The 23,901-nt window shown below is 40.6% G+C and overlaps 3 long non-coding RNA genes and 1 pseudogene across 3 annotated transcripts; 1 reads left to right on the forward strand and 3 right to left on the reverse strand.

The window, feature by feature from the left end:
- Nucleotides 1-597: 597 nt before the first annotated feature.
- LOC133741359 (uncharacterized) lies at nucleotides 598-3,032 on the reverse strand. Its single transcript, XR_009861839.1, has 3 exons — nucleotides 2,646-3,032; nucleotides 2,129-2,190; nucleotides 598-848 (listed from the first exon to the last, which is right to left on the reverse strand). It is a non-coding gene; the product is annotated as an uncharacterized LOC133741359 (long non-coding RNA).
- Nucleotides 3,033-7,019: 3,987 nt separating this feature from the next.
- Nucleotides 7,020-9,261, reverse strand: LOC133741509 (uncharacterized). Its single transcript, XR_009861976.1, has 3 exons — nucleotides 8,875-9,261; nucleotides 8,358-8,419; nucleotides 7,020-7,087 (listed from the first exon to the last, which is right to left on the reverse strand). It is a non-coding gene; the product is annotated as an uncharacterized LOC133741509 (long non-coding RNA).
- A 10,200-nt stretch (nucleotides 9,262-19,461) lies between these two features.
- Nucleotides 19,462-23,901, forward strand: part of LOC133737430 (glutamate receptor 2.8-like) — a 33,154-nt pseudogene continuing 28,714 nt past the window's right edge.
- LOC133741280 (uncharacterized) lies at nucleotides 22,693-23,837 on the reverse strand. The gene is made up of 3 exons (XR_009861781.1): nucleotides 23,674-23,837; nucleotides 22,830-23,497; nucleotides 22,693-22,744 (listed from the first exon to the last, which is right to left on the reverse strand). It is a non-coding gene; the product is annotated as an uncharacterized LOC133741280 (long non-coding RNA).

A 23,901-nucleotide genomic window follows, 5' to 3' on the forward strand; every position in this document is an offset into this window, starting at 1 on the left:
AGGATGATTGGATCATGGCTATCGTCATCATGATGTGTGACCAAGTGAAAACACCATATTTTGCTGCAACTTTAGCATTTAAAACCTCATCGGTTTTAATCATGTTTTATTTAAAAAACATCAGGCCACTATGCTGGCCCTGCGGTGGTAGGAAAAGGTGGAATATCTTCACTGTCGCCTTAGATGCGATTCTCAAGATGGAATAATGACTCATTAATTATCAACTAGGGCCACTCACTGGCCCAGCTAATAAATTAATCTCCAAACATATTTGAGCTATAAATCAAGGTGTATTAGAGAAGTATCTTCACTGTCGCCTTAGATGCGATTCTCAAGATGGAATAAAGACTCACTAATTATCAACTAGGGCCACTTACTGGCCCAGCTAATAAATTAATCTCCAAACATATTTGAGCTATAAATCAAGGTGTAATGGAGAAGTATTCCTTGCGACCTAGATGACAGGACCCGCCCCAGATTTCACCCTGAAATCCGAAGAGGCCCTGCGGGGCCCACTTTAGAAGAAATTCTACCAACAATTTGACAGAACTTCCCCTAAAAATGGACAACCCAAAACCTGTAGAAAAACATCCACAATTCTAAATCATCCATCCTTATTCTCCTGGAGCCACCCTGCTCCCTATATCACAACATCTCACATCTCTCATTTCATAAACAATTCTGAATTTAAGAATATTAATCTCATAGGTTATCAGAGCAATCTAATGTACAGGCGAACAAGAGAATAGAAAGCAAGATAAATGACCGATACTTTTATAATGCGGAAGCTATGACAGCTATGCCTCAACCCCAAGTACGCTCGACCTCAAGCTAAACTGGCCTGCAAACTGGGCATTTAAAACCGAAGGGCCCAGGGGAAAACATTTAAAATCCGTTAGAGTGAGTGGACAAAAAAATAAGTAATTTCGAATGAATAAGTAAAACTTAATGTTTTCCCAAGTTATTCTCTAAAATCTCGCATGCAGTAACAATCTTGAAAAATACTTTTAATCATCATCTTTACTGCAATCTAATCGCGTAGAAATAAAACATCTTAAAATCTCTTAAAATCTCATCCTCAATCCTTATAAAAACATCCTTTTCAAGAGGCTTGCTTGATAACTCGAAAGGACTGCTGTCTAGTCATCTCATGCCATCTGGGAGGGACTGCCACCCAGATGACGCATCGGAAGGGACTGCCAACCGGAATAGGAGGCGGTAGTAGAAGGGACTGCCAACTAACCACAGGTAGTAGACGGGACTGTCGACTAACTACCTCATGTCATCTGGAAGGGACTGCCACCCAGATAACACATCGGAAGGGACTGCCAACCGGAATAGGAGGCGGTGGATAGAAGGGACTGCTAACTAACCATCTCATGCCATTTGGGAGGGACTGCCACCCAAATGACGCATCGGAAGGGACTGCCAACCGGAATATAGTCTGGAAGGGACTGCCAACTAGATTATTACCTAGAAGGGACTGCCAACTAGGTAATATGCGCATGCGCCGTAAATAACCTCCTCAATAAACTGAATAGCCTCCTCAATAAACTGGAAACAGCCTCTTACAATTACCTGCTTTCGGAAATAAACTCGATAATACTTCAATAAATCATTAATAATCCACTGAAAGCATAACTCAGGATTATCCCGCTAACTCATACCTCAATATCTCAATAAATCCTCGAAAGCATAAATCAAATACTCTGTAAATCAATAAATGCTTTCGGAAAGAAAACTCAATCTTACTTCAAGGCTGAAAAGCTCAAAACTCAATAAATCTCGATAATTCAACTATGCTCAAATATTTACTAAATCCTTCGTACTCGTATATCATCGTATCAACTGATATTCGAAATCAATAATTCTCATAATATTTTCTTAATCAGTCACTTCCCGAAAATCATTTCTCAACTCAATAACTCCTGAATAACTATCTCAAAAATCTACTAAAAGCCCTCGGGAAGGAATTTCAATACTAATCTCGTAATTCATGAATAAATCCCGATAAATCAACGCTCAATAAACCATAAAACCCAATAATTCAAAACATAATTTAAATCTCAATTGGAAGGAAATAATAATACTGCATGCATAATTAATTTAAAAACAAATGTCCACTCACAGTACTATTTAGGCGATCACGCATACGAGTTCCTTCATCGAGCAATAGTTCGGTATATCGCCCTGTACACAATTATAATTCGTGAATAACTATTCAACAATTAAATACGATTCTCAAAATCAAATCCTCATAAATCATCTCGCCACTTCTTCTCTGATTCAACCCAAATTTTACCACTAATACCATTTCGTTAATTTAAAGGTTCCAAGGCAGAACCGAGAGATATCCGACGGCCGGATTCTCATAATTCATAATCGAAACCCTAAACTTCAAAAATTCATAATTAATTCCAAGCTTCTCCAAAATTCACCAAATTTCATATACAAGCTCTACAATATTTATAGGATTTAACTAGCTAAAAAAAACAGAATATAAATCACTGTTCATACACCGCACTATTCATGCAGCTACACTGTTCATGCGGCGGCCAACTCCTCCTCCGGCCACCAAATTTCAACCACAGAATCATCTCAACATTCTAAGCACTTTTCATAACTGTGACCAAGTGAGAAAATACCTTGAAATGCTCCAATTTTGCCGATGAACACAAACCCGGAAATCTCCAAACCCACAAATTTGGAAATCCTTCAAATTCACCTTCCAAACGTGGAAATTCCAACTAGAAGTCTTGAGGGAAGATGATCAGTGACCCGAGGCGCTCCTAATAGAGCCAATTTCACCGCCGAAGATAGCCGGAAACTGGAGAAGTTCGCCGGAGAAGCAAACTGCTACAGTAACAATGCTTGCATAAATTCGGGGTTTGCCGGCCAAATCGCCGATACCCACTGGTACCATCGTGTAGAGGAGGAAGAGACGGTCCAAGGACAACTGGAATCACGTCAATCGGACGCCGGACGGTGAAGAAATCGGAAGAAGAAGTAGAGAGGGCGACGCGGGGGAAGAGGGAGAGAAAATCGGGGAGAGAGAAAATGACGAGTTACCACAGTAACTCGTCCTATTTATAGAAAGTTACCATGAACAGTAATTTTACCTTTTCGTTTATAACTTTCGCATACGAACTCCGATTTTTACGTACCACATATGCACGCGCTCGGTTTAACGTCCTCTACAACTTTCATGAAGAACATTTTCTCAAATTTTGACCCGAACAAAAAGCCAACTTTTAGGGCCCCTAAAATGTCGAAACGGAGCCAAAAAAGTAAATGTAAATGTCGTTTACCCATCGAAAGACTCGTAAACTGGTAAATTTAGGTTCGGGACGTCACAATCTCCCCTCCTTATAAAAATTTCGCCCTCGAAATTCCATACTGTTGAAGTAGAGATGGGTGCACACGTTAATCCATAATAAACAGTCACGAAGATGAATAGCACATCAATCCTACAGCAGTGGCGAAGATAAGGCACAGAAAAGATGTGCAAATCTGCTCAAATCATGTAGAAATTACCTTCAAAACTGATCCAAGACGTGACCAATTAGGACAGGGAGATCAACCCTTATAAGAAACAACCCTCTAGCTGAAATCTAGTCAATTATTGTGATCTGAATAATTCTCATAGTGTTCTTACTAAATTCAGTGTCATAGTAGGTAGATTTACTTCCATTCATTACTGACAGTCCTAACAACTGAGGAAGAACATCGTCAAAGCATTATGTTTGTAGCAACCTGTAAACTGTTCAACTATGTGAGCAGAAACGCCTACTAAAATTTCCAGAATAAAGACTCAAGGCTAAATCAAGGTCGGTTACTTGAACGAACTACACATTGAAACTGCATAACGAAAATCAAATCTTCTTTGGGTTAAGTTTTCCCTTTGCAATCTTAAGTCAACGACTGGAGCAACTGATAATTTCAACAATCTCAATTACACAAGCAACTAAAAACATATACTTAAAACCCCAAATTTATCAATGTTCCAAGTCGGATACCCTTGTCTTACCTAACTATGTAGTAGTACATACTCACAAGTACACAACTCCGGCGTCAAGAAATTTAGGTCAAATACTAGTCCAGATTACTCATGGTATCAATATCACAAACTATTCAGTTTGAATAGTAGCATTCATACTCTTTTTCATATAACTCGTGCAGTGAAGATCCACTTGTTCACCAACAACATGATGATAATACATCTACCCACACTTAATACAATTTCAATTCGTACACGGGTTTATGGAAAGTCCAACAGTTAATAAAACACCACAAGATGTTCACTGATAACCCACATGTCTGAAACAACCAATTTTCTTAGCAACCACAAAACTGCACTTGCTTTTTGTCTGTTTGTGCTTAAATTTCTGATCGAATGTCGTGCACGTAGAGGTCCCATAGTTGTCAAGCATATCAAAGAGTAGCCTCGAATCAATCTATAAATTCTTAATCATGAAGGTTATGGGGCCACTACACTTCATTTGCGCTACTTTGATACCTAACTAAAACATTGATCAAAGCCTTGGGATGACATCTAAGTCAACTAGAGAAACTTCTTTGATATATACCCCGCTGGCCATAAGGCGACACATTTCACACACCTACTCATGTTCAAAATTGCTGTACCAGACTGCTAGCAAAGTAGTCCATTCTTTCTTCTCCGCGTTTCCAAACCATAATATTCCAATAATCAACGTCAAACTTGCAAGTACTTGAGTATAGCCAACTCTCCTTGCATGGCTCATTGCCGATACCCCCAAGCCACACTGTCTTCGCTGAATTGAGGATAAAGTAGCTGAAGATCCACCCTCTAACAACACTTATTCAATAATATTCCAGCTACAACAACAATTTCAAAAACTAATCTGCGCTAACTAAGATTGCACCAAAATTTCTCAATCCTCATCTCGCTAAGCATTAATCCAACAACACATCTCAACCATAGTAGCTCAACAGTTAATACTTCAAGTGTCGGTTGAAACCTTTGATAAAACCCAAGTCCAAACAATTAATTTTCAAACTCAACTCCAACATCTTGCTAAGTCATCGTACCTATAAACCCGTGATGGTGACCGAATATCAATCGTACCAACAACTTTCTATACTTCTCCAATCAAGGCCACCATACGGTAGAAAGATCGATCAAAGTAAAAATTAAATTTCAAACTGTTTAACCCATTACCACCAACAACGGTACCAAGGTAGTAAAACTCACTTAATTCCTCAAAAGCAAACTGTTAATATACGTATTCAACTCAAGCAACAACCAATTTTCCTAGATGATAAAACACCGTTCACAGAATCTTTCCTCGAACAACAACCTTGATGCAAAATAGACACCCGTCCAACATCTCGTATCACACCAAGCAGTACCTGGATCTGAAATTTAATCCAACCACATGGTGATCCAATTCCTCCATTTAATCACTGTTGAAATACGTCACTGCCAAGACAAACCGCATTACGTTTGACCCACATATAACAAGAATTTTGGTCAAACCTTAATTAGAAGTATTTCCGGAGCCAACTAGGAAACTTATTTCCTCAAAGTTATTCCACTAACCACTCTTACAATATCACAATCCAACTGTCTAGCAAAAACTTCACCAAGAATCTATCACAATTAATCTTCAAGGCTCCACAATTTATAACTCGAATCATACTCAATATCACAAGTAAATTCCACTTGCACTATTATGAATACCCAACGATATCACTACCACTATTCTCCGATTTTAGGTACAACCATTACAGCCAAAAACGGATAACCAAGTACACACATCGGTACAATCTCATACACAAAAGTTGTTTCTAATCTTCTCAATTAAATACTGGCAAAGATCGTAACTCGATTGTAAAGCTCTATGCGTCCAACTAAATACTCAAGTTTCAAACATAAAACTATATCAAACTTAAATTCTGTCTATCTTCTTACTCAATACGATCCAAAACTTCAAAAGGATCAATTATAAGTCAATGTATCTAAAATCAATTTCTTCCAATCCGGACAAAATGAAATCCAAATATCATGGTTAGGTCAAAGGCCCAAGATAACCAGTCGTGATTACCAAGTAATCTCCAACAACTGTCAATGATATTCCAAATGTCGCTTATATAACATATCATCTCATGTAACATAACTCCTGAAACTTGGTTCAACGTCAGAACCACTAATATTATTAGTTCCATTTCCATCAACAATTCTGATTCCAAAGCAATTTATAGCAAACAGAGACAGCCCAAAGCTATGTCCACTCATCTCTAACAATCAAACACAAAATCGAACTCCAGTCTTGCACCTTAAACCTTGCCCCAACAAACTTGTTGGCATCGAGGGAGAGATAACCACCACATTCCCTCGGATCACATTTCGGAGCATAACTCAAACCTGTAAGGTAATCTAACATCACAATCACCAGGAAAAGGTGTAAGACACATAATCAACCTGATACGCAGAGAAATCCCTATGAGGTCGGCGTATAAGAGGCATAGCACCTGAAGGAAAATCACTAACCATGTACCTTACACACTTGATGAATACTTCAGCACCGAAGAGTAAACGATGGGGAACCGCTGCAGTCGGGCCATCACTCGGGAGGTACTGAGCAACATCAAGCATATAAGGTAACTAGATCGAAACAAGTCTACAGAATCTTACAACCTAATGCTCTGATACCAACTGACAGGACCCGCCCCAGATTTCACCCTGAAATCCGAAGAGGCCCTGCGGGGCCCACTTTAGAAGAAATTCTACCAACAATTTGACAGAACTTCCCCTAAAAATGGACAACCCAAAACCTGTAGAAAAACATCCACAATTCTAAATCATCCATCCTTATTCTCCTGGAGCCACCCTGCTCCCTATATCACAACATCTCACATCTCTCATTTCATAAACAATTCTGAATTTAAGAATATTAATCTCATAGGTTATCAGAGCAATCTAATGTACAGGCGAACAAGAGAATAGAAAGCAAGATAAATGACCGATACTTTTAGAATGCGGAAGCTATGACAGCTATGCCTCAACCCCAAGTACGCTCGACCTCAAGCTAAACTGGCCTGCAAACTGGGCATTTAAAACCGAAGGGCCCAGGGGAAAACATTTAAAATCCGTTAGAGTGAGTGGACAAAAAAATAAGTAATTTCGAATGAATAAGTAAAACTTAATGTTTTCCCAAGTTATTCTCTAAAATCTCGCATGCAGTAACAATCTTGAAAAATACTTTTAATCATCATCTTTACTGCAATCTAATCGCGTAGAAATAAAACATCTTAAAATCTCATCCTCAATCCTTATAAAAACATCCTTTTCAAGAGGCTTGCTTGATAACTCGAAAGGACTGCTGTCTAGTCATCTCATGCCATCTGGGAGGGACTGCCACCCAGATGACGCATCGGAAGGGACTGCCAACCGGAATAGGAGGCGGTAGTAGAAGGGACTGCCAACTAACCACAGGTAGTAGACGGGACTGTCGACTAACTACCTCATGTCATCTGGAAGGGACTGCCACCCAGATAACACATCGGAAGGGACTGCCAACCGGAATAGGAGGCGGTGGATAGAAGGGACTGCTAACTAACCATCTCATGCCATTTGGGAGGGACTGCCACCCAAATGACGCATCGGAAGGGACTGCCAACCGGAATATAGTCTGGAAGGGACTGCCAACTAGATTATTACCTAGAAGGGACTGCCAACTAGGTAATATGCGCATGCGCCGTAAATAACCTCCTCAATAAACTGAATAGCCTCCTCAATAAACTGGAAACAGCCTCTTACAATTACCTGCTTTCGGAAATAAACTCGATAATACTTCAATAAATCATTAATAATCCACTGAAAGCATAACTCAGGATTATCCCGCTAACTCATACCTCAATATCTCAATAAATCCTCGAAAGCATAAATCAAATACTCTGTAAATCAATAAATGCTTTCGGAAAGAAAACTCAATCTTACTTCAAGGCTGAAAAGCTCAAAACTCAATAAATCTCGATAATTCAACTATGCTCAAATATTTACTAAATCCTTCGTACTCGTATATCATCGTATCAACTGATATTCGAAATCAATAATTCTCATAATATTTTCTTAATCAGTCACTTCCCGAAAATCATTTCTCAACTCAATAACTCCTGAATAACTATCTCAAAAATCTACTAAAAGCCCTCGGGAAGGAATTTCAATACTAATCTCGTAATTCATGAATAAATCCCGATAAATCAACGCTCAATAAACCATAAAACCCAATAATTCAAAACATAATTTAAATCTCAATTGGAAGGAAATAATAATACTGCATGCATAATTAATTTAAAAACAAATGTCCACTCACAGTACTATTTAGGCGATCACGCATACGAGTTCCTTCATCGAGCAATAGTTCGGTATATCGCCCTGTACACAATTATAATTCGTGAATAACTATTCAACAATTAAATACGATTCTCAAAATCAAATCCTCATAAATCATCTCGCCACTTCTTCTCTGATTCAACCCAAATTTTACCACTAATACCATTTCGTTAATTTAAAGGTTCCAAGGCAGAACCGAGAGATATCCGACGGCCGGATTCTCGTAATTCATAATCGAAACCCGAAACTTCAAAAATTCATAATTAATTCCAAGCTTCTCCAAAATTCACCAAATTTCATATACAAGCTCTACAATATTTATAGGATTTAACTAGCTAAAAAAAACAGAATATAAATCACTGTTCATACACCGCACTATTCATGCAGCTACACTGTTCATGCGGCGGCCAACTCCTCCTCCGGCCACCAAATTTCAACCACAGAATCATCTCAACATTCTAAGCACTTTTCATAACTGTGACCAAGTGAGAAAATACCTTGAAATGCTCCAATTTTGCCGATGAACACAAACCCGGAAATCTCCAAACCCACAAATTTGGAAATCCTTCAAATTCACCTTCCAAACGTGGAAATTCCAACTAGAAGTCTTGAGGGAAGATGATCAGTGACCCGAGGCGCTCCTAATAGAGCCAATTTCACCGCCGAAGATAGCCGGAAACTGGAGAAGTTCGCCGGAGAAGCAAACTGCTACAGTAACAATGCTTGCATAAATTCGGGGTTTGCCGGCCAAATCGCCGATACCCACTGGTACCATCGTGTAGAGGAGGAAGAGACGGTCCAAGGACAACTGGAATCACGTCAATCGGACGCCGGACGGTGAAGAAATCGGAAGAAGAAGTAGAGAGGGCGACGCGGGGGAAGAGGGAGAGAAAATCGGGGAGAGAGAAAATGACGAGTTACCACAGTAACTCGTCCTATTTATAGAAAGTTACCATGAACAGTAATTTTACCTTTTCGTTTATAACTTTCGCATACGAACTCCGATTTTTACGTACCACATATGCACGCGCTCGGTTTAACGTCCTCTACAACTTTCATGAAGAACATTTTCTCAAATTTTGACCCGAACAAAAAGCCAACTTTTAGGGCCCCTAAAATGTCGAAACGGAGCCAAAAAAGTAAATGTAAATGTCGTTTACCCATCGAAAGACTCGTAAACTGGTAAATTTAGGTTCGGGACGTCACACTAGAAATGGCATCCAAGAAACCATTCGTTATCGATCAGGCAGATGAAATCACTGAGAAAGCCGCATTCGCCTGGCGAACTAACATGAGTGTTCGATGTTCTACGACCAGAGAGGAGAGAAGTCGACTGATGGGCTTTGGTCAAGCGAGTCTGGGTCCCACACCTCGCGATCGTTTGCCAGATGATGCTATGGCCTATTATGGGTTTCCCATCCGTCGTCCCATAACGGCTCTTCGGCAGGTGCCTGGTGATTTTAGCAGTTGGGGACCAAGGAGGAAAGTGGGCTACTGGCCTACCGTCGCTCCCGAGGAAAATGTTTGGTATCAGGAGGTCCGAGCGAGAGATTTGGCACGATGGGATGCGGTGGGTATCACCCAAACCATCGATCTATGCTTCTGTCTTCCCAATAATATTAGCCCTGCACCGCTAGCCGCCGCTCTTTGCTTCTGGAACACCTCCAGCAATACATTCGATTTTCGGTTTGGGCAGATGAGCATAACTCTGCTAGATGTTCTTACCATCACGGGGTTGCCCATTGACTTTGACCCCTATGTGCATGGTCAGTTTGATGGCATTCAATTTTCTTTGAGAATGGATATGGCTGTTCGAGGGCATCACAGCAGATCCTACCCATCCTGGCGCGACTATTACTACACCCGGCGTGACCATACAGGAGGTATCGCATTCCTGGAATTCTGGCTTTGCAAATTTATCTTTTGCACTTTTTCCAACAAACCTACTGGGCCTTGGAATTCTCTGGCCACTGCTCTCTACAATGGTATTTGCGTTGGCCTTGGGCAACCTGTATTGGGTGCGTTATATCGCTCCCTTTATAGAGCCGTAATGCGCCTATTTGATACCGACATTAGTGGCCCCTTCTGGATCCTTTCCTTTTGGCTGCAGATTTATTTCCCTCTCTTCCGTCGCGGTGATATTCCAAAGGAACCTCCAGTTGATTCCCTTTTGGGGAACTGGCTTTGCCGCAACGTAAGGTATCGAGCTCCACCCTACTCCGAGTGTTTTATTTACTTGTACTTGCTGGGAGAGATGCCAGACCCAAAAATAGTCCTTTCTAGGCGATTCCCTCCTCCCCTTGATGATGGCTTTCTGCCCAGTGGACGGGATCATAGCGAAAGAGCCCTCCTGGCCTTTCGTCGCGCCATCTCCTGCTTGGATATTCGTCTTGCCACTGATCGCGTAAGTTATGAGCTCTATGCCCCTAACCACTTTGCTCGCCAATTTGGGTTGGCCCAGTTGGTACCCTGGCCTCTGGTTGATTCTGCCAATTACTACACCTCTTGGCGGAGATTAGCCCCACCTGGGTCTGCCCCATTTCAAAGTCGGTTTACTTTGATAGTGATTCCCCCTTGGGTCAGAGCGCGGTACCCCATCAACGATGTAGACGATGATTATGCTGATTGGTGGAAAGAAGTGTCCGTGAACTGTTGGGACCCACCACATGACGAACTCTTCGTCCTGATCTTTCGTGGCATGAGTAGTCCTGGTCCGGAGGACCGCAAGATTCTTGAGCGCTTCTCCAACCCTACAGCACAACCCCCGCGACCTATTCTACCTTCTCGCTCATCGCGACCAGGGATACAAATCCACGAGCCTAGGGCAACAGTAAGTTTTTGTCTTTCTTCACCATTCCTTTTCCTTATGTTGATTTTCCCGCTCTTATTCCAGAGTGTGTTTTGCAGCAAACTACCCGGAGCAGGACAGCCTCTGCTCAAGTCGGGAAACAAAAGGCAATAGCAGAGGAGACTTCTGAGGAAGAGTCTTCGCATGATGAAGATCCCACTGAGGTAATTTGGTTAAGAACGATCCCAAACTTGTATATTTGGTGCTTCCCCTCTTTTTGAGTTATGACTCTTTTCTTGTACAGGCCACTGCTGTCTTTGCTTGCAAACGCGATCGAGCTCAATTCGTCGAAGAGAGTTTTGAAGATGACGAACCTCTGGGAATGCGATTGGTAAACTCCAGCCCTGTCTTATCCTATTTAAATTTTAGAATCTGGGCAGGATTTTCACTATGTATCTTTTGACAGGCGTCAAAGGACCACTGATCCCTCTCGCCTGAGCGAGGCTGGACCCTCAGCCACTGTAGAAGAGCCAACTCTCTTGCTAGTTCAAGCATCAACTAACCCCGTGGCGCCTCTTCCGCCTCCCACATCTACAGACCATCTGCAAGGTCCTACCATTCTAATAACGATCTCTGATGACGACTCCTCGGAGGATGAAAGCGTGGAAAGCCAGTCTGAGACTTCTGCCGTTTATGAGGAACTGATGACGACAGAGATTCTCGCGGCACTAGAGGTCCAAGAGGTGAATGAGGCGGGGCCTCTTCCTCTTGGTGACCACGTACCAGATATTGACCTAACAGCTCGAAAGGTAAGCCACTGTTGGCCAATGCTTTCCATTTCCCTTTAGATCCAACCCCGCTCTCTGACATTTCTGAACCTGACCAGGATTCTGTTTGTACCGAGGAGGTGGCTGCAAACGCTGAGGGTCCTATCGGCGAGACAGTCGCCCCAGAGATGGAAAATGATACTGACGGGGGTGGTGCCCCCCAAGTCTCGCCAATAAATGAGACAACTGTCGAAGCCGAGGGCTCTGTGCTTGAATCTGCTCCACTTGCCCATGGTGAGCCGCGAGTTGAGTTTCCAGATTCTCCTGCAGCTGAAGGGACATACCAACCTGTTGAAGATGAAGAAACTGAGGAAGCTGTCCACCCTTTTGCATTGGTGGTTCGTGATCCTGTGGCGCTTCCGCCGCCTCATCCTCCTACCAGATTCGAGAGATTGATGAGGGTGTTAGAGGTAACTCCTCCTTCTGCTGTGGATGAGGCTAAGATGGTGCTTCATGAACATCTGGGTCCTCGGGTATTGGAGACTGACATCCTCCCGCGAGTCTTGGAAGCTCTAAGGTATCTTCGCCAGGAGAAGGCATTGACCCTGCAGCAATTTAGTGCCATTGACGATCTGCTGAATGAACTTGGTGAGGCCCGCCAACGTCAACCGGACGCGAACGCCCAGGCTCACGACACTCGAGAGACTTTGAATAGCCTCTCTCGAGAAATGGACATCTCTCGCGGTATTCTAAATGAGCGAACCAACCGCCTGCGGGAACTACAAATCCAAAGGTCCGACTTCAAACTTCGGATCGAGGACCTCCATGCCGGTTTAGCCTTTGTTGAAAATGCGATTACTACAGAAGAAGCCCAACTCGATGAACCTCTGGCAGCTTCTGAAGAAATGGGCCGCAACCTGGCCCATCTCAGAGAACGGGCCACTCAGGCCGAAGCTAGTGCTATTGCGGCGAACCTCCGCGTGGAGGAACTTTGCTTGAAATTGAGCTTTGTGGGCCAATCTTTGTAGGCCCCCTTGAAAACCGTTCGGTCTCCTCACATGCTATTAATCCTCTCTTTTCCAAGATTTAAGGCATTAATCACTCGTTGAAAAACAACGATCGTGAAAAAATAATCTCGTGAATAGAACAGTTACCTCCTCGAAAACCGTTCGGTCTCCTCACATGCTATTAATCCTCTCTTTTCCAAGATTTAAGGCATTAATCACTCGTTGAAAAACAACGGTCGTGAAAAAATAATCTCGTGAATAGAACAGTTACCTTCTTGGAATCACTAATCTCGATTTACTGACATCGGTTTTGAAATTGAGCTTCATCCAAGGGTAGGGATTTGCCTGAAGTCCCTATAAATAGTTGTATTTAGGGAAGGGAATACTCACAACAACTTTTCTGGAATATTCAAGAAATGGCCTTTCAGTCCTTGCTTTTTTTTCTCCTTCTTCACAAATCTTCCCCTCATGAAATGACCTTTAGCCTCTAAATTTTAGGCTTTATGGCGTAATCTTAAGCCTGGGTTAGGCCTTATGGCGTAATCTTAGGCAACCCCTTGTTTCGTCCTTCTGGAATTCTGCAACAACAATGCCAGGCTTCAGATTGGTTTAGAAACGCGAGGGGGCTCCGAGTGTGGGATCCACGATCATGCAAGATCATCTTTGTCATAATCCTACACGCTGAGCGAAACGGAGAAAGGGAGGACGGCCACTCTGTGGTTCGTCTTTCCTCCTCTGTTTTCTTCCTTCTGGACCCGGCCCGTGTTGTGCCCTCCAGATGGAAGGGGCTTTGGTTCTCACCTCCTTCTCCCCCTTTCTCTTCTTGATAGAATCTTGGAGGGATGAGAAGGGATGGACTCTTTGAAGGAATGGGTTCAAGCAACAGAATGGCTGTTCCTATACTTCACGTCCAACTAATGGTGGTTACCATGGCTAGAGGGGGTGCAGAGACTCAAGCTGATATTCGGTTCCTTCACTCTCTGCCCCTCCAGGAGATAATGGCGCGGCTCAACCCGGCGTTGGATTCCATAGCTGCTTCCAATTGAGGGGGCTCGGGGGCTCCATTTTCTTTCACTGGAGTCTCCCCTTCTCATGGATAATGGCGTTGGCCAAGCCTATGTTGTATTCCTCTACCGCTTCCATGTAAATGGGCGCGGGGGCTCCGTTACTCCTCTTTTTCCTTTCCTGAAGTCTGCTCCTCCTTGAGATAATGGCGCGGCTCAACCCGACATTGGATTCCATAGCTGCTTCCACTTGAGAAAAGATTCAGAAGATATCCGAAGATTCCTGTTTTGTATTGTAGCCACTTTTGGCTTTGTAATGAATGTACTGCTTTTGGCCGCAAAGCCACTTTATGAATACAATAATATTTTCTTATCCTGATATTCAAATATCCGTGAGAAGCTATTAATTGTGTCTCGCAAGGCCCCAAATATAGGCCCCTATAGTTGTATATTGAAAATAATATGAACTTTTAAAATATGCTCCGCGTCAAAAAGAGCCTCGCGGCGAGGGTTTTGAGAAAATATGTATCTTTTGGATCCACTTGCTGGCTCCCAACTCAAAACTCTTAGCGTCAATAACTCCTTCTTTTCCGAGATTTAAGGCACTAATCACTCGTTGAAAAACAACAGTCGTGAAAAATAATCTCGTAAAAAGAACAGTTACCTCCTCGAAAACCGTTTGGTTTCCCCACATGTTATTAATCCTTTAATAATAGCTAACTCCTCAAAAACCGCTCCTCACATGCTGCTAGTCCCTTTTTTCCCAAGATTTGGAATCACTAATCTCGATTTACTGACATCGATTTGACTCCTCTTTGACCGTCCATCCAAGGATGGATATTTGCATGCCTATATCTTCCTCCACATTATAAACCCAAATTTCCAATCCCAAAATCATTTCATCAATTCGAATATTTCTAACAGCAATCTTTCTTAATTACTCATCATCATCACTCTTCAATTCTCGCATTCTCTCAATCCATCACCAATGGAACCACAAACCCAGCAACCAACCGAGGATGGAGGAAGCAACAAAGCAGCCGGGAGTAGTGCTAACATGCTTTGTAAGCGGAGCAGGTGGAATCCCACTACAGATCAGATAAGAATCCTCAAGGAGCTTTTCTACAATAAGGGAGTTAGGTCCCCAACTGTAGAGCAGGTTGAGAGGATCTATCTCCAGCTGAAATGGTACGGCAAGATCGAGTTCGAGAACGTCTATTTTTGGTTCGTGAACCAAAGGGCTCGGGAGAAGCAGAAGAAGAAGTCCACTTCGGATGTTCATGTGCCCATGCAAAGATCAGGGCTTGTTGGTGATGACAATGTTACCAATTGGAAACATGAGGATCAGTATATTAACTTTGGATCTTCTGCACCTGCTTCTGCTACTTCCGCTGGTGTGATGATTGCTGTTAACTGGCAGATGGGGAACTATGGTGGTTATGGATCTATGAATATGGAGAAGAGTGCTAGGGATTGTTCAATCTCAGCTGGAGGGGGAACTAGTTCTACTTTCTTTGACATGAATGTAGAACAAACTTTCATGGAACAAAGAGGAGAAGATCACCAGGAGATTGAAACCCTTTCACTGTTTCCCGTGCATGGTGAGGACATCTTTGACAACATGAAGACTACTTCCGATGAAGGTGGCGGTCACGGTGGTGGCTCTCACATTTCCCTTGAGCTCAGCCTTTCCTGCGAGGGCAAAGCTGGAAAAAGTTTCCGGGGCCGCTGACTCGGCTTAGAAGCTTCGCGAGTGTAGGAACACTTAAAATTGCCCCCTAAGAGTTGTATTTTATATATATATATATATATATAAGTAGCTGAATTCAATAAGACAATGTGAATCAAGGTTTAGACATGCGGCCCAAGTATAGTCGTCTAGACACAAATTTTCTTTCAAATCCTTTGGGCAACCTTACTGAAATGGCCAGGTGGGGGAGGGCGAACAAGAGAGGCAGAATCCATTTTGGCATGAGCTACTCCCACATAGTGGTTTAAGCCCATTTGCACGCACTTTTGGATTCAAGAACCTGTCATGAACGTTGTCCCCTTTCTAGAAACCATTTCACATAGGCTATACTTACTAAGATGAGAAAGGTCATAAGTGTGAAGATAGTTCAACAAGTGTTAATAAAAGCCGCCCTTAACCATAAGGGACCTGAACTAGGCACCAATAAGGAGTTTAGGCCAATATTAACAAAAGAAACTTCACCTATTCCGTTATGATTGACAACCGCTTACCAAATTCAACTTTTTTTTTTTTTTTTTTTTTTACTATAAAGGTAAAAAACTAAAAACTGACAGAAAATTAACAATAAAGCAAGGAGCTAGCAGCGACACGTTTGGCTAACCTCTAGAAGACCACGGGGGAGGCCATCTATGCTTCATTCCAAGCTCCGATGTATCAAAATTTGTAGGGTAAAAATCCCTCCTGTGAGAGCTTGTAAGAAAAGAACAAAGATACTTCTCGTTGAAGAATTTGGAAGAATTTGGCTCGTGAGAGGGGTAATCTTGCCCCCCAAGTATCTTTGTTGGTTGACGAGGCATGATCTTCATTTGCAATTCGAGAGATGATGGTGTCCCAAGATCGGCTTTGTCGCCAACTGTCGCCATCTTCTCTTGATCAAAGGGATGATCATGGGTCATATCTTGCCCCCCATGCATCTGATCAGTAGCCACGTATTTGGCTTGATCAGTGGAGAAATCAGATATTTGTTCAGAGACAATTGTATTGTCAGAAGAACAATCTTGTTGATGACCTTTTCCATGCACAGCCTCTGTGTAAGGCTGTGACTCACCAGTGAGACCCTTAGGTTGATTTCCACCTATAGGCAAGTTAGTCTCAGAAACAACCTCTTCGCGAGCAGGTTCTTGACGTTCCAATTCACCTTGTATTTGCTGTGCCCCCAACTCGAGCCTCTTAACCGAAATCGTGAACTCATCGAGCCGTCGACGGTCCTCTGCGAGGCCTTTTCTCAGATTCTCATGGTATGCGGTAGAATTGTTTTGAAGGATATCAAGCCGCTCTTCTATGCTTGCATTCTCTGGAATGGGAATGGGCACATAGCCTTCTATCGTCGCCTCGTCATCTGCAGCAGCGGCGTCACCAACAGTTTTATGCGGCTTGTAACTGGAAGCCTTGCGCTTTGAGAAGTTTAGGAATTTGCACTTCTTCTTCTTAAGAAAAACAGGCATGACTTCAAGAATTTGTTTTGGTAAAGATTTTCCTCTGGCATCCCAATGATGGTGAACACAAAAAGACTCTGGTGTAGTTTAGACGTGCGGCCCAAGTATAGTCGCCTAGACACAAACTTTCTTTCAAATCCTTTGGGCAACCTTACTGAAATGGCCAGGTGGGGGAGGGCGAACGAAAGAGGCAGAATCCATTTTGGCATGAACTACTCCCACATAAAGGTTTAGGCCCATTTGTACGCACTTCTGGATTCAATAACCTGTCATGAATGTTGTCCCCTTTCTAGACACCATTTCACATAGGCTATACTTACTAAGATGAGAAAGATCATAAGTGTGAAGACAGTTCAACAAGTGTTAATAAAAACCGCAACTAACCTCAACTCTTAATAGTGGTGTGATTTACAGCTCACAGGATGTCCCACTGGGCGTGCCAAAATGTTTGGCTCCAATTTTGTTGCAGCTGGTCAACAGTCTCTTTTCTGCGCGGGCGTGCCAGCACCGTTCGGGTGCGGTCGTCGGGGGTGTCCCTTGACCTGACTTCTTTCAAGCAATTGTAGACGAGGAGAGCACCAACCTCGTCGTGGGATTCTTTATGCCTCGTGGTGAGGACTTTTGCTAATCTTCTTGAAAATCACAATCGATACTCGATGTTGTAGATCGAGCAGAGCGAGAACCACTGGGAAGTAGAGAGAACTTGCTAAAGCGTGACTTTAGCTTGGCTGGTTTGCGAGGGCGTTACCCTTTCTTGGCTGGTTCCATAACCGTTGTGGTCGTAGTACTACAATCGGCTCCCGAGGAGACTAGGACCGAAGTACGTTGACAGAGGGTTTGGTGGCACTGAAAGTCGGCTTCTGAGAAGACTAGGACTAGGAGTGTGATCACGGGTAAGAGAAAGAGAAGGAGAGGAGTTGCTCTTAGAGAGGTTTGCTCTAGAGAGACTTAGATCATCTTAGAGATGTATTGATGAGTGAATTGTGTGTCTAAGTGTTTCATTGTAACCTCTATTTATAGGCTACCATGCCAAGGTGTTTAGCATTAAACAAATGATAGTGGAGCATTAATTAGAGATAAGAAATGATGAATTTTGGAGATAAGGAAGCATAATTGGAGGTAAAGCATGATGAATTTAGGAGATAAGGAGATAAGGAGGCATAATTGGAGATAAGGAAGCACTTTCTGCTCCTTTATTCCTTCAATTTTATCTCCATCAAACACTCAGATTTTGACCATGACTTCTTCATAATAAATGTTCCACTATGAGTGTAGATCACCCTGGTAAAATTTCAGAGCTTTGGATATAGTGGTTGGGCTGAAAACGCTGCTGGACCTCTTATAGGTCCAGTTTTCCAAGCCTCTCTAGACAAGGCAATTGGACTGATTGTTTGAAGGCCTTCCACTCAAAACTAGCTCTGACACTCTTCATACGAAATGATCCTTGGGATTTCTAGATTTAATCTGGAAAGTTTCAGCTCATTTGAATTTCGTTTGGTTAGTCTGTCGCCCCTCCTTCCTTGTTTAGCTCGGTTTCTCCTAGCCGAAGTAGGAAAATGTGCTAAAGTTGACTTTTCATGCTTTCATGCTTCCATGCTTCCATAGTAGGCTTTATTTAGCCTCTAAATATATATTTCGAACTTGTCGACAATATATAGCTTGAGCCACTGACATTGGCTCAATTTCTCCAAGACGTGCCTTGTCAGGCCAAAATGCTCATTTTGGGTCCAAACACAAGTCACTTGAATTCATAGCTAGAAAGACTTTAGTCTTCAGACCAAAACTAAAAAAAGAAAGACCCAAGACCAATGATCAAAATATCAAAAATTATGGAAATATCGATAGTTCAAAAAATAAAATTCAAAGGAAATACGGAGAAAATATCGAATATTGATGGAAATTTTACCAAAATTTTGGATAAAAGTTGTATGATCAGCTAAAAATACACTACAAATAATATATCAGAAAGATGGTAAAATTAATATTGATACTTGTAAAAAATAGAAATTTTGAGGAAATATCAATGATATCTTAGATATTTTTGTCCTTGCCCAAGACTCATGTTACACGGCTCTCTGCTTTGAGTCATTGCCACACTGTTTTTTATTATTCCTTTTTTATGATCACGGTAAAATAAGTAATAGTGTGTATGGTTCGTTTAGTCTGTTTGTACTGTATTGGGTAGGTGCTACTTCATAGCGCTAAAAGACGTTCTTTAATTTCCCGGGACTTTCAATTCTGTTAATAATTTCCACTTCTTATATAAATATATAGAGTTTAACCGGTTAAATGAAAGTACAATTGACGCTCAGAAGATTATTCTCCTATGATCATGAAGAACCATACAAATATCAATACCATCCTTGTTCCTTACATATTTTTCTTCGTTCTGTTTTCATGGATTTTCACGGCCTTGAGTGCTCAGAACACAACTATTCGAGTGAATGTGGGTGTAATTCTTGACTTTGATTCAGGGAGTGGAAAAAGTGGGAACGTTTATTGGAGTTGTATGAAGCTGGCCCTCTCAGACTTCTATGCATCCAATCCTCACTACAGGACTAGGTTGGTTTTGCATCCAAGAAACTCCAAAGGAACTGTTGTTGGTGCAGCTGCAGCAGGTTCTCTCTCCTTATTTGACTTTCAACCATATATGCTCGTAGCTAGCTATTTCAATTGAGATATTTTTCTTACATAGTTAATAAGTATATGGTTGCTCTATGTCAACGGAGGTATGTTCATCCGTTTTCAAGGTAGAGTTTGTACATGGATTCCATGTGCTGCATGTAGCTAGCCCTAGTACTTTTATTAACATAAATGTTGTGAACTTAACCAAAACTACTAATCCCAGTTAATTCTGATGAATGTACATAGCTCATTAAACTCTTTGAGATTCAGTTTATTGGATTTACTTGGATCGTCATTTTTTTTTATGCAAGTAAATTAAAAGAAAAAGAGAAAACTAACCAACTAGCTATCGGTCTATGTTATATTTCTCTGCAAAATGTCATTAGAATTCCTAAAAGTAAACTACTAGTCCTTCCTATTGAAACTCCTTTTCTCAGCCTTCGCTCACTAGAGGCTGCGTACGAATTTCTAATGAATATCATCCTACTTCTTTAAAGTATCTTCTTCTTTTTTTATCTTTTTTTTTTCTGTCGATGTGCTATAAATTTATTTGGAAGGCATTAAGAAGTTTTTCTTTTTTGAATTATCGATTGATTTAATATAGCTAGTTTAATTATATGATATTATAATGTTGTTTTTGTGGTGTAAATGTGAAATGTACATAAGTTATATTTACGCAGGGTGGTGAGCTGTGATCTATTGGTAAGTTATAATTTCAATATTGTAAAGGTTATGGGTTCGCTTCTCATTAAAGGTTAAGGGGTGAGAATTCAGACAATTTTTATTCAAATTAATCTGCATGTTGTTCCCTTCAATACAGTATTTTGGTTAAGATTGAAAAGGAAATCAGGGTTCCCTAGCTTCCAGTTAGTTATTTTCCAAGCAAAATCATCCGTATGTTCTTCACTTTTTTTTTTTTTTTGCTCGACCGGAAGGCAGTTGTAGTTGAGGCTTAGTTTCTTTGGGTGATTTGTCTCATCATTTAAATATTTATGGTATTTTCTTTTGAGCTTGTGCCCTTTTGGTTTCTTAATAAAAATATATTTTGTATTTATCATATTTACTGTTGTGATTTAATTTATTTTCAAAGTTTTTTAATATTTCAGAGTTAAATCTGTCAAAATTTTTGATTTTGGCTAACAAAACCTATTTTCTTAATATATAAGAGCATCTTTAGCAGACTCTCTATTTTGGGTCCTTAGCTATTTTAGAGAGCATGTTTAGCTTTTTTATCTATTTTAGCAGCTGCACCAAACTCCTAAGTGACTCTCTATTATAACTTTTAGCTATTTCGCTCCTAAATATAGAGAGCGAGATGAGGCTCTCTATAATTTAAAACATTCCTTTTGAGTTACTTTATATAATTTATAAATACATTTAAACAATTTAATATTCCTTTAAAAAATAATATAAATTCAAAATTAGCTAAAATAGAGAGCACTGATACAGACGTATTTCTAAAATAGCTAGTCAAAATGACTTTTTAGCTACTTTAGCTAAAATTTGACTCAAAAATTGCTAGCATTGCTAAAGATGCTCAAATAGTATATGTTTTTGTGGTCTAAATGTAAAACATATGTCATATTTACATAGTTTAGATATACTTTTTATCTAATTTTTTTTTCTTTTTTGAAGTAAAGATGAAATTGTATTAATGATTTATACGATTACAATCGTACTGTAGAGCATCCAGAACAGACTCTGGAGCTTGAAAGAACCATTCCATATGAATGTCAGAATCAAAACCAAAACTTGCTAATCTATGAGCAACATAGTTAGCAGTTATATAAGTATGATGAACACCTATAGAATGCAATTCACCTAACAAACCTTTAATTTCTTCAACAATAGTTCCCAAAGGAGAAAAATCTTGGTCGTCTGCTGTCACATCCTTAACAGCCTCTAAACAATCACTCATTGAAGCAACATTTGTTATACTAAGTGCCTGGATGATCTCAACCCAAATTTAATAGCAAGCAACTCAGTATGATAAGCAGAAGACACATTAGGCACCCTATAAGCAAAGCCAGAGATAAACTCACCCTTCTCACACTACACCAATTTTTCAATCAGACGACAGTTTTTCACTGTCGTCTGAGTATTGTCTTTGCTGTTGTCTATCTCAATGCCGTCTGATACATGGATCAGAAAATACCAGAAAACTGTCGTCTGATAAAATTTAGTACAACAGCAGTTACTACCCAGTCTGTTGTCTGAATACCACAAAGAACAACAGCGGCTTATATACTTACTGTTGTCTGAATTCTGTGCCAGACAACAGGGGCTTATATGCTTGCTGTTGTCTGAAGGCTGTGCCAGACAACAGGGGCTTATATGCTTGCTGTTGTCTGAAGGCTGTGCCAGACAACAGGGGCTTATATGCTTGCTGTTGTCTGAAGGTTGGGTCAGACAACATGTAGTTGAAATTCCCATTGTCTATCCATTATTGATATTATAGGTTTCTCCGAAAAACTGTTGTCTGTTGTTTTGCTAGACAATGGCTTTCTCATTCTTTTAGTCCTTAATGTATTATAGTTAGATAGCTCATACAACAGTTTTTGCTAGGCATTTTATGATGAATAATTATTAGACAATAGTTTTTAGCTGGAATAGAATGGTCTAAGAGACATTCAAAAGACCAACATTCTGCATATATGGAATCCAAATGACAACACATTCAAAACAAATTCATTTATGTAAAGATCCGATACATTCATCCATATATTCAACAAAGTTATTCCATCCCAACATTAACCCTAACCATAAACTTATACTTGTCCATAAATGTGATGCGCATTAACGTCCTAAACCTCACAAATAAGTGAAAACAATGCACCATGCCAGCAGCTTTAAGCCTTAACTCCTTTATGCTTGCTAAGATAACCATATTTACAACATCAACTGGCAAAGCAACAGGCAGATCATCGACCAAATTGCTAGCTGGAATGGCAATATCCTCTAGACCCCCAGTTATGTCCTCGCACACCAACCTTAGACAATAAAACAATAGAAAGTATTAAGAGCTGAATTGCAACTCAGATTTCAATTATTTGTAACAAATTATTCTCCAAATACCCTCGTATTTCTGATATAGATTGTGGTACACGTCCATTAACAAATTGAATCTGTCAGAGTTAAAAATCATATTAAAGAGAAACCAAAATCTCACCCAAAGGTAAAAATGCTTACTGGTTCACCATACCAGACTGGACAATATGAAAATGAAAGCGAGATCACAAATCCATAACTTAGGACATAGATAGCATATAATATTGGATCTAAAGCAAAACTAATGAAAATTGAAAAAGAAAAACGAAAAGTGGAACCAAAATGTTGGTGAAAAATAGATAGAGGAATTAAAGCAACTGCCATAGAAAGACAAATAACATTAGAAAGAGTGCAAAGCCGTATTTGGCATAATTCAAACTAGTATCCAAAGCAAAACAGATAGTGCAACACATTCCAATCACATTAAATCGAAACTTACCACTCAAAAGTTACCTGCCAATAGATGATAGCCCAAGGCCCCTTGATCCTAGAAACCACTTTGGAAACACATACTCAAGACCTCAAGATACCACATTTACGAATGAAAAATGCATTACCCTTAACAAATTATCTAGCTTGTCAAGAAGGTTAACAATCTTTTGAACCTCTTCGGTAGCATTGAGACCAGGATCCTTTAAAGCAGCAGCTTCAAATCCAGTAAGGGCCATTTCATAGTTTTCTAGATATTTGTTTACCTGAAATAAGAAACTCAATGTTAACTCGTCTGTAGCATGAGATACAGCTCAATAGATTAAACATATCTACAAAAGAGGTCTACTGAAAATTGCTCCTCATGATATAGTATAAGATAAGGTCTACTGTTCCAGCTTTCAAGCATCTCATAATAGCAATTGTAAAACATGGGACAAACCTTCTTCAGCTTCAAAGCTGTCATGTTTAGTTGACAAGATAAAGTATCCCCCAGGCCTTAAAATCCTATTCATCTCTAGAAGATGCTTACTCCCTGCAAATGAAAGAATATCATGAAAATGTTACTTAAAGTAGGATTTGAAAATTTAATAAAGAAAAAAAAATAAAGAATTAGAGGCATGAAGGCAGAAAGGTATTGCATCATATTAATGATAACGAAATCATTATA

This window comes from Rosa rugosa, chromosome 3, assembly GCF_958449725.1.
Source record: "Rosa rugosa chromosome 3, drRosRugo1.1, whole genome shotgun sequence".
Classification (NCBI taxonomy): domain Eukaryota; kingdom Viridiplantae; phylum Streptophyta; class Magnoliopsida; order Rosales; family Rosaceae; genus Rosa; species Rosa rugosa.